Below are 19824 nucleotides of genomic sequence, written 5' to 3'. Positions count from 1 at the left end.
ATTACACAATGATGAAACCCAACGTACCACCACCAAACGTACCCAAACGTAATCCAATCCAAATTTATTTAAGTGTCGATTACTCATATTAACGCCCGTACAAACCACGATAATATTTTTGGATTTGTCGATATTTCGACCCAGTTGCATGGATCGTGGTCACGACGGGTCTGCGTAGGTACGAGATCTCAAGTTGAATGTCACGGGCAGAATCTGACTACCCGCTTTCGTGTTCTTTTTGTCGGTATTATTTATTTCACGAACCGTTCGACATACTACACTGACAGTGTAACTTTTAAATTGAAAAACTTAGAGAGAGAAGAGAGGTTTTCCAAGAAAGCATCGTACAGATTCTCAATCCAACTTGACATCTCGTACCGACGCATTCCCATCGTGAACAACGATCCATGAAACTGGGTTGAAATATCGACAAATCCAAAAATATTATCGTGGTAAGTACTCTTTGAGCTATACTCAAGAAATGTTGATTAACCACAACAAATCACACGAGAACTAGACTTAAACATTCGCATGTTTTTAGAATGCCAATATAAGTCGGTTAAATGATTCTTACACTGCACAGCATTAAAATTTAAAGCTTCAAAAGATCTTTTGATATTTTTATCATTAAAATTGATATGAATGGATTGGAAATTTTACGCTTATTATCTCACAGTATCCGATAAAATGTAATATCTTACGAGTATGGTTGACATCCCTAGCTATTTGAAGACAAAGGGAAAGTTTTATTTGTTTTGACGACCTTGTCGTAGGAAATAGGAAACAACAATGTCACACCGTACGAATATAACTTTCTTACAAATCTAGATTCCATTACAGTTTGTCGTTCACTTCTTTACACTGTAGCAATCAGTGCGACTTCCCTAGGATGAGTTTGAAAGTCAGATTTTAGTTTAGTAGCTTTAGTCTTAGACAAACGGGATTAGTGTTTACTCGTTCTCAGGTTCTCCGTTGCTGCGTGAAGGAAGGACATAACAACAAACATACTTTATTTATTTAGCATTATTTATATTTCAAAAAGAAGAAAAAGAAAAACATCTGCATCAATGATGAGCAGGATGCACGGAAGCTTCAACAGTATTTTAAAAATATTAAGTAATAAATGGGAAAATTTATGGAGTACTGAGTGTACTGGGGTGGTACACACTTATACACCAAGAGCTCAAGGGACACCAAGGCACACCAAGGGACACAAGGTGCTCAAGGCACACCTTAATTAGAAGATGTGTTTGGCCAATTTTAATTTATAAAATAGTTAATAAGATAATTGTTAAAAGCTATGGAGTTCTATCCGAAATAAACGTTATTATTATTATGATTTATACATATATTAAAACATCGATTTATTTAGTGCTCTTGCTAAATTGTTATATTTCTAAGGCAGAATATATTCCCCATTAAAATAATTTGAATAATTGTTCACTTTACTTAATCCCCTCAAGAATCCTTAAGAACAAACGTGACTCCGGAGCTTAGAAGGCTATTTTAAATTAGAATGTATAGAAACAGACGAAAGTAAAGTGCCTGTTTGTGCTTTCTTATTTTTTTTATGCAGCTTGGCGGCAGGAATAAGACTAGCACTTCTCTAGCTATAGACATGCTTTGTCGCAAAAAGCTATACTACTACTGATAAAATTCAGGTGCTCTTCAAAGTTGGATCATCAAAATTAAAAAGCTTCAGCGTTAAGCTTATTTTTTCACAACTAACTCAATATGTGTATGAAAGGGGCAAATTATGGGGCTTGACTAGTAGAATGCTATACACTACGACAAATTACAAATTCAAGATGGTAAATTACATTTTTTTAACAACTCCCTCGGGTACCGAATGAAAAACGAATAATGCATAGTTTAAGAAAGTCGGGGATGTAGTGTTTGTATCTATTAATTAGATATACATACATTGTGTTACGTACACAAGCAGAGGGGGTAGCTGCCAACCGAGTAGTCTTGTGACGGACAAGGTACGAATGGGACGTTCGCCTGCACTCGTACTGTGTAGTAGTGAGCCAGTGTATTGTAAGTACACCGGCCATTTAATTGTAAATTAAATTTAAAATGTATTTTGGTAGTATCGCAATAATACCAATCAAATGCTTGACTTTCGTACGTCTGTAAAATGGTAAAAAGAACCAGTTTCGATCATTAACCATAGTTTCCAACATCTCAGGTTAAAGTTTCAGTTTATAGGAAAACCGTTTCTGATTCGAATTATCCCATTTAAAAGACATTATTAAACGGTTAACAGAATTTACGAATCACGCTTGCATAAACCGGTTAACATTCTAAACCTAACCTAACTAACCGGTTGTGAACCAATTTGCTTCCAAACAAAGCGATATTTGACTGAATAGTTGAATAACCGGTAAAAATAATAATATGCAACTTCCAACAAGGTTGCGTTTAACGTTTAACGCTACCATTGATGGATATTTATATTATCTGACAGAATGTTATATTCTGATTGTGTTATTCAATGCTACTGTCGCCAACGTCCATACCATGTTGAATACACCGGTTCTCGTCCGATCACCGAAGTTAAGCAAAATCGGGCGCGGTCAGTACTTGGATGGGTGACCGCCTGGGAACACCGCGTGATGTTGGCTTTTTGCCTTTGTTTTGAATAGAATCTAAAATAAATAAGGAAGTCTTTATGGCTTTATTACCTTGTTTTAAATAAAATTAAAATATAAAAATATATATCATAAAGAAGTTCCACTTCTTACATGTGTACACTAATACACAGATACTTTTTTTTACAGTTTGATTGGAAAAATAAGGGGTTTCGAGCCCTGGTTCTCGAATCACAAAGTAAGTCAATTCAGATAATGTGAAATGGTTTGTTTACTATATTAAACTAAAACTACACTCAGGCAAACGTTGTAATTGAGTAATACATACATACATATCAAATTAATGGCTAATTACGCCACAAGGGTCCAATAATATCCCCGCATCGCTTTGCATAACAACGCATGCATAATCAATCCATATCTCAGATACCCATCAAGTGCGAGTATTCTTGCTTTAGTCCATTGAATTAAGAATATACGGAATCCTCATTCAGTCAAACTTGAATGCAGCGCATTGTGTCCAAAAACAGTGAATACGCCCCGCGCACGTCTCACTTTCATCATCATCATCACCATCATATCAACCCATTACCGGCCCACTACAGGGCACGGGTCTCCTCCAACAATCAAAGGAGAACAACAATAAACCTCAACAATTCACGGAACAATGCTGTCCACCCGTCATGGAATAGATCTCATTTAGCATTGCTGTTCAAGAGCGCATTGAATTATGACAATGAACGCGGTATACAGGCAGCTTTACAGGAAGGCACCATGAATACTTTTTTTTTTCATGGACTCTGGTCTTTTGGGGCACGTATACAATACGGTTGGTTACAAAGATCTATTGTTGATCGGCCATAATAATTAATTAAGGCCGAATTGGTGGACTTCGCACAACATTCAGAACATTACGGAGAAACTCTCAGGTATGCAGGTTTACCCACGACGTTTTCCTTTACCGTTGTAGCAAGTCATATTTTAATTGCTTTAAGTCATGTGACTTAGAAAAGTTAGAGGTGCGTGCTGATATTCGAACTCGCCTTCCCCCGAAAGTGAAGTCGGAGTCCTATGCACTGAGCTTGAAGTTCTACACACTAGGCTTCCAATTGGGTGTCTCACTTTACACCCGCTGAATGTTGCTCACAAACTTTTTCCCATTTTACCATTTTACGGTTAACGTTTAGAACGTTAGAGGTAAAATAATTACTGTCAACAGCTGCTAAATGGTATGAAGTGACTAGCCGTTTGTTCGGGAAACCATACTAAAGTGGAGTGGGTTTAATGGTTCAATATTAGTCGTGTACGGCTTCTGTATGCTCTTGATTCTGTGCTACAGTTTTTCTGGTTATTCTTACAGAGAAACTTAGGTTAACTTAGATAGTCGTTCGTTAACGCAGCGGAGAGCGTTATCATAATATAAATAGAAGGATCTGTAATCGATTCCCGGTAGCGCCAATTTGGGAATTTATTTATTTAGTCTGGTCTGGTCTGTCGAGCCATTTGCGGCTTCGGTTGTCCAGCTGCCGAATTATTGATCTGTTGCACGGTTTTTATAAAGCTGTCAACGTTACAATCTTTCGCCATTGAACCTTCATAATTATAATTCTCTAACTAGAGAGTCGTACATGTATATATGAATATAATATTAAAATTAACATGCATCCACTACGTCGTAATTCCCTTAACATCGTGTTGCCATGAAATGTATAGTAATGAAGACTACATTACCGCAGCAAATTGTGTTACAGCGAGTTGCAGCTTTCATTTTTTGTAGTTTTACTTCAGTGTGAAAAAAGACTAGCGAGTGAATTAGGAATAATACCGTCATATACTTTGAGTATATGAACGGCACGTGACTTGGTACAGTGAAGTATGCGGACGGAGTTACCTTAGTTTTTTTTTTTTTTTTATTAATTTAGTTTTCTTACATTATCTTATTTTATATGCTTATAATTAACAGTTTCGTAAGATACAATTTTTGAAAAAGAAAAGTACAGCCGTGCTTCTGCGATTTGATACATCGGCCAGGCTGTTCTTCCTGGAGTTACCTTAGTGCGTGCGATCAAAACCAAGCACAGGTCTGGGGAACCTGAAGTATAAGATCGGGGATAATACTCGAATTTGCCTAGTCAGGGCCAGATCTGAGGGGGGCAATCCATGCAAATGCCCAGAGAGGAAAAGACGAGTGTATTTTTTTTCTCAGAGAGAAAAAATTCTATAAAAATTACCATTATAAATTTTTATTTCAGTTTTTCCGGGGATTTTACTCAAATTGCTGGAATTTGATCGCATACTTAAGTTAATACGTGTATGAACGGTACGTGACTTTCAGTTAAATAATGCAAAAGAAAATATGCGATCAAAACCAAGTCCGAACTAAATACCTAAGCATAATTTACGAATTATTTACCTAACTCACTAGTTAAGTCTTAGGTCTTAACATTTCAAGGTACATTTATTAGTACGGTCTAGTGACGGCCTATTTAGTAGTGCTGAATGGACAAACAAATATACCTTAATGCTTAATTTTTTTGCTTAATTTTCAAGCAAATAATATATTTGCTTAATTTTAAAGCAAAAACCACCAGAGATACTAACATTATTTAAATAAAGAGTAAGTAAATAATATTTTCAATGTCTAGTTAGTAAGTAGTATTTCAAGGTTGTTTCTATATAATAGAAGAATAAGTGTATAAAGAGAGAGCTTAATATAATCAGTAATTCTTTTACATATTTTCCTTACCTTGCCTGACCTTCTTTGCACTTATTGTATTCACAAAGACCACAAAAATACCTTAATGTATTGCACGAACAGAAAACTTGGTTATGCTCTAATAAAGAAGTGCTCATTCCGTACCTTTACGATGTTTTCGGGGAAAATTCGAGTAGCGAGACTCTTGTTTTGTGTTTGCTCCATTTTTCGGAAAGGTCTGAATTATAAATACTGAACTATATGGAGCGTGCTGAAGCGACGAGATTTTCATAGTACAGAAATGTTGACCGGCAAATGAGAGAGAATTTTGCGACCTATAAAAAGATTTTATGGAAAACCAATCTCTTAATATACTTTGGTAAATAAAAGCGTTGATAGCCTAGTGGGTAAAATTTCGCCCTTTCGGAGATATCCCTGCCCTGGCACGTACCTCTGGCTTTTCAGAGTTATGTGCGCTTTAAGCTTGCTTCAACGATGAAAGAAGTCATCGTGAGAAAAATCGCAGAGCCTGAGGTCTCAAGGGATTTCAAGGGCTTTTTTGTCAGGACCGAAGCAGAGTCTGAACATTAGACGAGGACACTCGTGACCTTTAGTAAGCCGGTAATGGGTTGATAAGGATGATAATAATGAATAAGTTTCACATAAAAAGGCTGAGGAATAAATTAAATAAAAGTTACGTAGCTTAATGTTTTTTATGATCAACGCTGCTCAACAGTCTTCTGGTTTCCCGAACATTAATAATATGGGTGCCTTTAAATCAAGAGTCACCATCATTATCTCATCAATCTATTAACTTAGAAAAGTTAGAGGTGCATGCTAGGATTCGAAGTCGGCTCCCCGAAAGTGAAGTCGAGCTCCTACAAATCTAGAGTAGGACACAATTTAGCGGTATAGCAATTTTGAACTGGCGTACTACAGATTTCTCAATTTACCTTTGTCCTCTAGTTACGTAAACCGATGCCAGTTGCGTCTCGGTCTACTCCATCTATCCGTATCCCACCTATATATATCGTAACCCAGCGCAACTTTGGCCTCCAAATCTCCACCAGTACGGTTGTCACGGCACATTATTTTTAGGTCCATCGTGAGGAGCCCCAAATCATTAAATATGTCTTAAAAGTTTAAATGGTTCTCATGATTTTGTCTGGTGACAGTTATTAATCATACAATACATTTAATTTAATCATACAAGTTAGTCCGCAGGGTAACTAGCCATAGTTACCCTGCGGACTAACTTGTATAATTAAATTAAATGATCGGCAAACTTCGTGAGGATATGACACGGTAAGAAGAATAATATAGATTCACCTTAGTTAAAATCTTAAAAAGTGATGGGAATGTTGATAATGAAAATATATACATAAAATACCTGGACATTTCTATTGTGAATCATAGTTATGAAAACGCGTTCGTTTTGAAACATTCCTACAAGCAAATACATGATTTAATTTATTTTTGACGACCAACGTGGACCAACAAGATTTTATGGTCTACATAAAAAGGTTTTAAAATAAGCTTAAACGCAGCCGTTAGATGGTTAGAAAACTTAGGCTGTTCAAAAACTTTGCTAGTTATAATATGTTAAAAAGAAATTCAAGTTGTTTCATATTATAATATTTAAACCTATTTAACCTTTCGAAATATTTGGAAGGCACCTTTGACTAATAACCATTTTTTAATTTAAAAATGTCAGCAAGTCTTTGAAAAACTTTTCAAAGTTAAAGAACTCAATTTAAAAAGTGTCGAGTAAGGAAAGTTACGATTCTTTGATAAATAACTCAAAAGTGTATAGATATCAGCAAAATTATTCTCTTAGGAAATTTATATTTACAACGCTTGCAAAATACGACGTTGCAACCGATATAAATATTACTTTCCTTAGGGAATATCCCCCATTGCAGAGAGACTCGGGTTTCACACGGACACTTTTCAGGTTTGTGAAAAAGACTACTCAAATTATAGTCTTTACACAGTATAGAAGTCAGTGAAAACAAAACGTATAATATTAAGTTATGATTTATGTACCTACCTATTTATTATTATATAAGTTTAAAACAAAACCTCAATTGGAGATTTATACACAAGTTAATACAATACATAAAATACATAAGTTCTTTGGCATCTTATCGGGAATCGGTTATATCTTCTTCATTTTTTGCGTAATTCAAATTTCGCGTTTTTTAATGCGTATATTTACGGGAATATACGCATTTCAACGGCTAGGCACCCTTCTCTCTTATAGATTATCATCTATATAGGAAATGATAGAGTAAGGGTCCGTTCACACAGACCGGCTCGGAGAGGAGAGCAGATTTTTATCACGTTGGAAACAGTGTTTTGAGTGATTGTAGTAAAGTTTATTTTTGCATTTGCACCTTTTTTGTCATTAAAAATGCCTGAACGCGCTTCGTGTGAAGTAATAAAAGGAGCCGACCGGCTCCGCTTGCGTGCTCTTTCTCGCTCGCGCAGCCGCACCCGCTTTCAGATCTCTTCCAGCCGGTCGATGTGAAATAGTTGGCGGCTCCGCTCCGGCCAATTCCAAGCGTATACGACCCGGTCTGTGTGAAAAGAAAAAAGCAGGCCGATGCTCTCCGAGCCGGTCTGTGTGAACGGACCCTAAGACGCATAAGAGAGGATGAGAGGAAACTCCAAAACTAGAGGAATGTGGAGGGATGTGAGGCGAAGATGGAGAAGTTTTACTTTAAAATCACATCAGCACTTTGTAATTTTAGCATAAGACCGAATATCACGTTCGAATCAATGATATAGGTTGTGTCTTAGATAGAAGTTTTGTTTTTTCGTATCGATACAATAAATTTATTAAGAAATTCACAATCACAGTTACGGCTATCGATAAATTATTATCATGTATTAAGAACAAAAAATATTCCATCGCAATTGCTACTCGTACAAATGTACCCGTATTTCGTAAACAGAGATCTTGAAGCAGATTAAATTCGAATTGTTGAGTTGCTTGATTATGTTGTTTACACTAATCTCGTTTCAACAACTTGGATGTCTAGACTGAAAAACGATCCCACTTCTGATATTCAGAGACAGAATAACAATAAAGTCACGTCGTTACTGCTGGATTGTCGTACTGGATTGAAAGAATTGTCTCCATCTTATGATTAAAGTAAAACCTGTTAATGTTAGATTTTTTTTTTATACGGGAATTCTGGGTAAAATTTCTCACTCACATAGGCACAAAACTTTGTTACATAGAAGAAAATTGAAGGAACGCTAAATTGTTTAGCGGCACGTCGTTGTACGTAGGGTAGTAACTAGCCATGCCCTGAAATAAAAGAGGAATTTTAGGTAAACAAAAGTTAACCTAACAAAAAGAATTAAAGTTATTGCTTACTCAAGCTTGTAATACATTCTACCACAAAATATATGCATTAAAATGTATTTTTCTCTTGTGAATAATTCAGCAGTCACTAATGATTTCGGCACATACGGCTGAAAAAGCGTTATTATGTTAAAATACGAGGGTAATTCCCCGCGTTTCAATAAAAATACAATTTGCTTATGTATAAGTTAACTTGTTTCTTTCCACGTACAATTTCTTTGAAAAATGTGTGTTAAGGTCATTACATTTCACTGAATAAGTTGATTGCGAATTCTTCAAGCTACATTATGTGTGAGGCAGTGTTTAGGTAGATATTTTTACGCGCTTATTTAAAAGTAAAGTAAATGTTGTTTTCTCTCCATTTTCTCCACGGATAATGCCTTGAGAGCAAAGATTTTTTTTTCACAAAATCAAAGTCTAGCGTAGACGACGCTTTTCACACCCCGCCGCCTCGGCTTCGAAACAGAATTTATATATTATTAGAGAGTGGGGGTGGAGTAATCTGCAACAATAATTATGTGTTTCAAGGTTTTGTTTTTAAAACTATGATTTTTAAGTTTTTGTTATTATTTGAGTTGATTATTAGTATTGTTATAACTATTTATACTATTTTTGTAATTATTTGTAATCGCTGAATTATTTTTGTAGCCGCGGGGAGATGAATTGGACAACTCTAATTTCTTCACGGTGTGTTTTTGCTAAATAAATAAATAAATTATTACTTTTTCTTGAAAAACTAAATACTTTTGAAAATCTGACCTGTAAAATTACCAATAATATATATTTCTTCCGCCATGTTAGGAGGAATCAAACACAAAGTTTATTAGTTTTTTATTACAGACCTCGTCCGGGGAAGTACTATCGTCATGCTTATTCTGTTGCAATGTTGTTTTTCGGTCTGAAAGGTGTTGTTCCAGTGTTTACAGACACATGAGGCTTAACACCTACGTCTCAAATTGATGGACACAGGCCTGTAGGCAATCTTTCTTTTTTAATTAGTTAAACCGGTCTGAACTGTAATTGTTCCTTTCGCATTATACGGGACAACGCATTATACAGGCGCGGAGCCAAGGGTTTTTTCAAATAACTTTTCATCAAATTTGTCGCAGCTATACGATCGTCTTAAACCTCTGATACATGATAAAAAGGTGGGTATTATGATAAAGGTTAGACGACCGTTACACGTTAGCTCTCGACTGTGATCTCACCTTAAGCTATAGTGTAGTTAAAGATGGCAGCAAGCAATTCTTTAGGAGTTGGCAGTTATATAAATCCAAACCCCTGCTCGGTATCGGCGCTGCATCGTACGGGAACTCGTAATCGCTTGCCACATCGGATGATAACTAGCCACAGCCGTAAGCTTCCAGCAGATCAGAATAAATTCAGAAATTGTACATCCTCAAATTTCTCCCGCTAGTGATATCGGAGATCTCCCACTTATAAGACCACAACACAAAAAACTTCGCCAGAGTATATTAATTGGGACAGCTATTTAGAATGTTTGTATAATCAATGTAAGTATATACATACGCTGCAATTGTATTTATTTATATCGACGTAGATAAGGTATAAATATACAAACAAACAATACAATCTTCGGCAAGGAGAATTTAAAAAGTTTCGTCGAAACCCGAAGTTTTGATGGAAACTCCTGCAGCATAGATAAGTATTGATATTAAGGTAGAACATCTTTTCCTACTTCAAAACTGTCGAAGTTATAATAATATTGTAAGAGAATACTGTTTCGTATATCTTGTTTAAGTTTAGTGGTAAGCACGGTCTATCTATCACGGTAGGCCCTGGGTTCGAATCTCGGGTCAAGTAAAAAACAAGAAATATTGAAATTCTACGTACCGCCATAAATAATATTTATGTATTTATTATGTACTAGCCCGCAGTAAGGAAATTGCCAGATTTTTAAATTAGCAGATTACAGGTGTTGACGAAATTAATGCTATGAAATTAATTTTATGCTGCTCATTTCGTAACGTAAACCAATTTGACTTGTGCTATTTTATTATAATCGTTAAACTTGCTAACACAGTCTGCACAATTATTAATGAAGTTTGATGACCTCGCCTATAAGTGGAGGTCCTGGAATCTAGTCTGATAAGAGCCTTCAGTTCTTAGCTAGCTACGAAAAAGCCGACCACTAAGTTATTTAGCGTTACGAAACGTAACCGCGTAGACACTGATTAGAGCTAAGGATAATATATGTAATAATATAATAAACCCATGTTCATATATTATTTCCAAATAGGTTACTACGCTATCATCTAAGACAATTAAACTTAACAATTATTCATTGTAAAGTCAACATCATCAGAGGATGCTCCGGTTTTGGAGCGAAACGAGCGTAGATTGCTCGTTGATCGAGCGTTGCCGAAGATCTGTTTGGTGTGGAGTATAAGGATTGAAGAAATTATAAATTACACCATTCAGATTCTCCTGCTTTTCGCGGAGTATAGCAAATTAAGCTTAATTCTCATAATATGTCATGGATTTCCGCAAAGTACCGCCTGCTTCTATCCAATACCATCTAAGACTGCATCATATCGTTCCGCCAGCTTAGCTGGTCTGAGCTGTTGTATATCTTTCTTTCCTATGAGAAGGGTGGCCTGTGCTCAGTTGCTGGATATTAATACGGTAAGGATGATTTTGCTCAGTAAACAGCTTTTTCGCAGCGCATTATATATTATTTCTGGAAAGGGGGATAATTATTAGCCAGGTTAAACACTAGGTATGTTTTTGTTATGATTTTAAGTGTGTGTCTGTTCGTAGAATTTTATTTCACGGACGGATTAACCGGTATTGATTTTTAGTTTTGTTTTAAAGATTCGATTCAAGATGGCCGCCGCCACAAATAGGCAGATTATATCCTCAATATGGGTATGAAAAGAACACGCTTGACTAGTAGACTAACGTACGTATACACTAAATTTGAGTTCAGGGTTTTTTTAAAACTTTAATTTATGTATCATAAAAAATTATGATCTTTCGGATGTAGGTACTTATTAATTAATAACCTTGCTCAACAATTAATACAAAATTATGTTCTACATTGAACTTCATATGAATTTAACGTTTGATGTTTCGCATTCGATCGTATAAGGTTCATTAGCCGCGTATTGTGTCCGGATTGGCTACATTGTCACATTTAGGTCACTATCTGTTTGCAGTCGGTCCAATTTCCATCGGAAACTCCATTTGATGGATTTGAAAAGGTGTTTTTCAATTCGACTTGACCATTAAACTGATTTCATCTTTTTAATAAATTAAAGCTTAGGGCCTAACATACGAGTACATATACGTCGACTTACCGCGGAATAGCGTTTATTCAGCGTTTTGTCTCGCTCTGACATTTGAAAGGTGCTCTCAGTCGAAGTGCGACAAAACACTGCAAAACTGCTCCCATGTTATTTCACGTCAAACAGTTGTAAAGCTTGTTCGTAGAAGTACCACCATGCTTTTCTTCTTTTTCTTCTTCTGTTCCTAGGCCTGTCTCCGTACTTGGTTGGCCGGCTCCCAGCTGAATCACTCCAGCCTGCCGAACTCACTCCAGCAGGGTTAGCTAGCATCCCTGACATGGGATATAATTAACGTATCCACTCGTTTATTATTACATATTATATATTATTTGGATATTGCTTTACTTGTGCGCCAATGCTCTTAGAGTTGATAAAGCTGTTTGAGAAGAAACATTTTGATCCTTTATCCGTGGAGATAATTGTCTCCTGGCCATGCTAGCCGTGCAGAAGCTTAGCAGGCCACCCAGGTGGTCGAGTGCTTCAGGAGTTTTATTTATTTATTTATTTATTTATACTCTTTATTTGCACACAAATAAAAATACAAAAAAAGAATAAAAGAAAACACAGACAGAAGAAGTATACAAAAGGCGGCCTTATCGCTTTGTAGCGATCTCTTCCAGGCAACCTTAGGATAAGGAAAACAAAAGGATATCATACTGCAGGTTGTGCATATTAAAAAAAAATACATACTAATAACTACATACTAATACTTAAACTAGATTACACAAATAAAATAATACATAATAAATTAAATATTAAAAAATAAAAAATAATAATAAACTAATATTTACTATAACATATCATAAATACATTAACAACAGTAAATACTATTACAAGTCTTCTTCAATGCAAACTATAGTGGTTTTTGACAGCTTTCTTAAAAATACAAAGTGTCTTAGACTGCCTTATGTCTATTGGGAGCGCATTCCATAGCGCTATGGCTTGCACTGTAAACGAGTGCTCATAGAACTTAGTTCTATGAAAAGGCATACTCAGAGTCAGCGCGCGACACGATCTTAAATCAGATTGCACTCCCAGAAAAGTAAACTTCTCCTTAAGATAAGAAGGAGTTTTTAAATGAAATAAAACACAGTACAGAAGCGAAAGTACATGCAAATCCCGGCGACGGCGAATAGGGAGCCACTTGAGTTTTTGTCGAAATTCGGAAATGTGGTCATATTTGCGTAGGTGGAGTTCCTGAGGAGACAAGGTGTTCTGCGCATTGTTCTGTTACTACATTGCATTGGAGCATTACGTCTATCGGTGTTTCCTCTGTCTCTATGCATGCTTTGCACAGAGGGCTGTTCGTTATACCTGAAATGGAAAGGTATTTATTTAGTGGCCCAGTTATCATGCCTACAACTGTCCTTAGATTAACCAGGTTTAGTTGTAGCAATTTGGTTGTCAGTCGTGGGTCGAAGTCTGGTAGGGCCTCCTTCGTGTGGATGGGGTCTTTTGTATTGATCCCTAACTCCGAGTGTGCATTGCGTTTGTTTATGGAACCATGTGTTGTATTCACTGAAGGGTATGGGTATAATTGGTTCCGGTCCTACTATCTTCAGTGATGTTGTCAGCCGCTCTCGTTTGTCGGCTGCATCGTTTCCTGTGTTTCTTTTGTGACCTCGTCCCCATTTCAGGTTCACTTTGTTTGTAGGGCTTTATGACAAACCAGTAGGAGTTGGAATTGCTTAACACCTCAGGTTGGTGGATCTAGGGCGAAATTTTACAGAAAATATTCCCAGCATACCCTGGAAAGAGTTTTTCTGTTTATAGGCGACGGTTTTTCACTTACCATGAGGCAGGTCATCTGCTTGGTTCGTAAATTAATACTACAAAAAAGGCCCGTTTTCACTAACGACAAAAGGTTACTAAAGATTTTAAAGTAAGATTTTCGTGGTTAATCAATACTTCTTAAATATAATTCCACGGATACTTACCACGATAATATTCTGGTCTTTGTCGATATTTCCAGCCAGTCGCATGGAAGTTGGTCACGACGGGAATGCGTAGGTACGAGATGTCAAATTGGATGTCACAGGCAGAATCTGACTACCCGCTTTCGTTTTCTTTTTGTTGGTATTTCCCGAACTGTTCGACAAACTACACTGACAACGTCACTTTTAAATTGATAAGCTGTACGATGCTTTCTTGGTTTGCATAATTATACCACTAGATTCTACACACTTGCTTATTTAAAGCCGTCCTTACGATTGAAGTTTCTGTGCTCCCGAATTTCAATCGCTTTACGAACTAGTCTTGGAATATAGTGTCGGTCGGTTGGGAGAACTTTAGGGAGAACTTAGGGATGAAGGAGACTCTAAGGCATACATAAACAGTTTACCAATAGTTATCACCTAAAAGTTGGGGAATTTTTTTATTCCTATAAACATCGCCTTAATCATTCGATTCAATCAGATAGGTTTAGTGAAAACGGGCATCAGTGTTGTTTAACCCAGCACGGCAGTGAGAACTTCTATTTCAATTAATGTAACAAAGAAAGCTAGTTGTTTACTTGTACCAATGGAACTTTCTAAAGAGGTTGGAATCCCTGAGCTAAGGAGCAAGGACTTTACGTATCTAGTTGACTTCGCGACAAAGAAATTTCTTGACAAACAAAGAAAACTCATAAATAATAGTAAGACAACTTTCAACTACCCTTTTGCCCTTTTTATTTTGTTTCACGCCCTTTCTAAAAGAGAGGTGAAAACAAGAATATGCGCATATAAATAAAAGATTTCTTTAGAAGCTGACTGCAAAATGGACTTGTTAATAAATGTTGTTAATACTTTTTTTTACTTGAGTTGAAACTTGAAAGCAAATTAGCATCAACTGTGAGGAATGTCTTTCATATTTTAATTTTATTTCGTACCTACTTAAATTATCCGAAGCGTAACAAATTTGAACTTTTTATTTATTCACACTCATGAAAATTGCGTATACTTTATTTATGCGGTTGCCAAGTAAATAAGTTTTTCATTTGCATATAAAGTTTGTTTTAATACAGTTTTCGAATTGAGTTGATTAGAAAAAAATTAGTTTTGTTTTGTAGTGTGCAGTGCATCAGTGGAATATAATGCGTAGAAATTATCTGTACTCAAACGAAACCTATATGCATTATTAAAATTAAGTTTTAAGAATGAATGAAACATAATATACAGACAATCAAATACAAGGTATATGTGGATTAGGTCTACTTTCTAAACACATGTTACTGCTTGCTAATTTCAACCTAAAGTTCTTCCGCTTAATACTCCAAAACACCCATATTCCATTTTCGAAACTCTGTGACATTTAGAACCATTGATTTAATTTTTATATATTCATTACAATTGGGACGGCTGATTGGCGCAGTAGGTCGCAACCCTGCTTTTTGAGTCCAAGACCGTGCATTCGATTCCTACAACGGGAAAATGTCTGTGTGATTAACAGGAATGTTTTTCAGTGTCTGGGTGATTATCTGTATTTTATGGTCATCCTAATACCCAAGCTACGCTTACTTGGGGGCGAGAGGTTAGAGGTTAGATGATGATGTGTGAATATTATAAATCGTATTCTGAATTTTAACTCTCAACTCGTTAACATTCGCATAAGATTTAATGTAAATTAGATTTGAACACTCCCCCCCAAAAAAAAATCTAAGGGGGTGAGATCTGGTGATCTCGCAGGCCATCTGATTGTGCCGTTTGTACCAATCCAGGTATTAAATATTTATTAATGTAAGCAGCAGTAATTCTGCTGTTCTGGAGCATTGCTGGAGCACCATCTTGCTGTAGAATTATTTGGATTCGCTCTTGCTCTCGGAAACCATATACAATTATCTTATCTCAATAGTATTGGGCGTCAATAATAATTATTAATTACTGACATAAGTAAACAGATGGATCTTTGAGTAAAAGAGCTTTATTCAATGAGTACATTGAATTTATAAGGCCAGATTTTATGGTTTTTCTTTCATTTAATTTCTCATGTTACTTAGAGAGATTTCATCCTTATAATTGAACCTAACGTTCATTGTTCATGACGGCCGACTGGCGCAGTGGGCAGCGACCCTGCTTACTCAAGGCCGTGGGTTCGATTCCCACACTGTAAAATGTTTATGTGATGAACATGAATGTTTTTCAGTGTCTGGGTGTTTATACGTATATTATAAGTATTTATTTATATTATTCAAAAAAAAATTCATCAGTTATCTTAGTACCCATAACACAAGCTACGCTTACTTTGGGACTAGATGGCGGTGTGTGTATTGTCGTAGTATATTTATTTTATTTATTGTAATAAAAATACAGGTTGTAATTTTTAATAATTTTAGACGGTTCGATCACGGGCGTCGCCTGCGAATTTTCGAAAATGTTTGAATGCTGTTGTCTAAATATTCTATTCAAAAATAAAGTAATGTTTTCTTTAAGTACAATTTTCTTTGTCCGTATCTACGGATTAAGAGTACTTTCCCTTGGTGGCATTATATAATTCCAACCTGTATATTTGAATTTGTAGGGTTTTATTACAAAAGTCGCAGTTTAATCTGAACTGGTTAGAAGATTAAACTGACTCCAAAATAGCGACAGTGGTACAGAAAAAAAAACCAGTAGGTATATCTGAGATTAAAAACGTCTCTCATTTTGAGATAATATCGTGAGTGCTCTTTTCTTTAGGCGCGAAGATATTGTCGATCGTGACACGAATATGGAGTGCGGAATATGTATCGCGCCTCGTAAACTTTGCTGGGTTTTGAGCTGCTTCTTTCACGATTGACCTATTCCCCCATGGATAGGTCAGATTTTTTTTTTTTAATATAGACCGTAAAATTTAATTACTTCCTCGTTTCGGTCATGTTATTGGATATAAATAAAAACTCAGTTTTCGTATTTTTTTTCTTGCAAAATTGGTTGAATGAATACACTTGTGCATTTTATTGTACACCACAAAGGAAATTCACAAAAATGCAAATACGACAAAGCGTTACAAAGTACATTGAATTTTCAAAAAACACTGCTTTTCATACTTTTGAAAACAACGCCATCTATTGAACACATACGCGACACCTGCTTTACTAAATTTTCCAAGGAACTAATAACGTTCCGTGTTTCTGCATTTTAAGTCCAATTTTTGTGGACGGTTAGTGTTATTAACAGAGGTAGAGCAAGCAAAAAAAAGTGGCCTGGGTGGGCGATGCGACATCGTGGGTAGTTGAATATCGCACGAAAGTTTGTATGGGAAAAATTTACTTAACAGTTATTGTAAGCGGACGATGTTAAGGGAAAACGTTAATAACGTGAATATATCATATTTCTGCTGCTGCAGTGATTTTTGTAAGGCTGTTTCCTGCGACTTCGTCCGCATTTATTTTGGGTGTTAAAAAATATCACAGAAACCCTTTATTTTCCAGGGATAAACTGAAAAACAGATAAAACGACAGAATACACATGGATGGATTGGTTCAGTTCACACACCTTTGAGAACTTTATGGAGAACTCTCAGGCATGCAAGTAACTCACATAACTTCAAAGATATAGTGCGTACTGTGATTCATAAAGTGGCTCCCCAAAATTGAAGCCGAAGAACTAACCGCTCGTAATAAGTTAAAAATCTATGTAGATTTTTAATTACAAAAGTCGTAATTGTCTTTTTCCGCAATCATACAGTCTTAAAAGCTCTTGAAAGGTTTTTAAAGACGTTACATATTACGGGGCATTGGGCTTTGTTCCGATTTCAATGGGGGCAATTCTAGATAATAGCGACTCGGAGAAGAAAGCTTCTAATTCCCATTGTTTAGTCTAAGTTCGTTTACTTTTATACTTTTTCCTGACGCTCAGCAGCATTGTTGCAAAGCTGGTCATGCAGTCTGAAGGGTGCGGCTGCCGGTGTAATTACAAGCATATGAGACATAACACTTACGCTTCAAATTGTCTTCTTTATCGTCTTTATCGTTTTATATAGTACGACCGTGGTAGGAAGAATGCTTTCTCGTGTATGTATCCTCCCCTTTTTGAATCTTACAATGGTGGGTCTTAAATAAAAGGAAGTCAGAAACATCTCAGTTTATGAATTTGCATTGTACTAATGGCGTTCCAAAAATGTAATATAACGGAAACTGGTAAACAAAAGTAACAAAAAGTAGGTAATATTTAAAGTGTTCTGTTTACTTAATCGTCCTTAGAGTATTGATGTAACACAAGTAGGCAGAGGTCTTCTCTCGCTCAGGAGAGGGTTTTAGAGTATAGGCCAGCTACGATACTCCAATTTATTTTTAACGTCCTGCCTGGCGCAGAGGTGAGCGCTATGGTTTCAACTTTAGGGTCTTGTGTTATTAGATTCCTGGCAGACTTAGACAATGGTATTGGCTTAACGTGCTCTCCGAGGCATGCGGGTGGACACTGCAGATAACCTAACTCCAGGCCCGTGCAATTATTGTTTATAGAAAAACCCAATACAAACTTGGCTTGGACGGGGAATTGAACTATGTTTTTGTTAATATCTAATAAATTTACTATAGCCAGCAAATGGTTGTCAGAAAACTATCGCATATACGAGTACCAACAGGGCAACGCTTCACAAGGCATACAAAGATCATGTCAAGCGACGTGCCACGTTTTGTCCAAAAACCTGAAGCGTAGGTGCCTAAGCCTATAATTACACCGGCAACCACGCCATTTAGACCGAAAGCATTGCAACAATGCCACTTGGTGGCAGAAATAAACACGGCGGTCGTACTTCGCCAAACGAGTACTGTCGCGAAAAGCTCTACTAAACTATATCCACCACACAAACTGTAAAATATAGAAGTCTGCATCATCATCATCATCAACATTACTGGCCCACTGCACGGGTCTCCTACTACAATGAGAAGTGATTAAGGCCGTAGTTCACGACGCTGGCCCAGTCCGGACTGGTGGACTCCACACATATTGAGAACATTATGTAGAACTCTCAGGCATGCAGCATTCCTCACGATGTATTCCTTCACCGTTGAAGCAAGTGATATTTTAAATACTTAAAACTTAGAGGTGTGTGACTCGAACTCCCCCCCCGAGCTCTTACCCAAGGCGCTATCACCGCTTACTAGTCTGCTATAAACAAATATATACTGCTGAATAAACAATAATCTCTTCTAGCTTCGGGCTTCAACTTTAAATTGTAAAAGAATCGGATAATCACTCTACGGACTTAATAACTTGAAGTCTCTTATTATCGTAGGGATTGAAATAAAGGGCCTTGTAATTTATTTTCACTTAGAGAGATTAATTTTCTTGTTAAGTTTTAAATCAGGGTGTAGAATCGAGCTAATTTAGAAATAGGAAACCCTTCAGTTTGACGTCGACGTCAAATTTACGTCGTGGTCTTAAATATTTAAGGATTCGTTTTGTGTTGAGTAAATTTAAATATCGTATTAAAACTTACTTTGCAGAAGACTATGATAAAGTGCGTAAAGACGACATAAGACGATGGGTCCAATTCAAATAATAAAAAAGGAATTGGCAGGTACATAATCAATCTTAATTATTAAATTATTTATTTGGATAAGGATTATATTATGAAAATTAAGCTTAATTATAGTCAGCGAAAAGCAGGAGTGTAATATATAATTTCTTCAATCCTTATACTCCACACCAAACAGATCTTCGGCAATGTACCATCTACGCATGTTTCGCTCCGAAACCGGAGCATCCTCAAAAGATCCTTCTCCTCCTAGCCGCGGACTATAGCAAATTAAGCTTAATTTTCATAATATATCATGGATTTCCGCAAAGCAACGCCTGCTTCTATCCCATGGATAAGGATTAATATCTTGATAGAATTGTCACCATCTTTCGACTGTACCTGTGTTTTGATAGACAAATTATAACAACAAGC

At 36.4% G+C, this 19824-nt stretch overlaps 1 non-coding gene across 1 annotated transcript; it reads left to right on the top strand.

The window, feature by feature from the left end:
* The first annotated feature begins 2508 nt into the window (after window positions 1-2508).
* On the top strand, window positions 2509-2627 carry LOC120625485. Its single transcript, XR_005658812.1, has one exon. It is a non-coding gene; the product is annotated as a 5S ribosomal RNA (ribosomal RNA).
* Window positions 2628-19824: the final 17197 nt, after the last annotated feature.

Source organism: Pararge aegeria, chromosome 7 (assembly GCF_905163445.1).
Source record: "Pararge aegeria chromosome 7, ilParAegt1.1, whole genome shotgun sequence".
Lineage (NCBI taxonomy): Eukaryota > Metazoa > Arthropoda > Insecta > Lepidoptera > Nymphalidae > Pararge > Pararge aegeria.
This window is presented reverse-complemented; position numbering and strand designations above follow the sequence as displayed.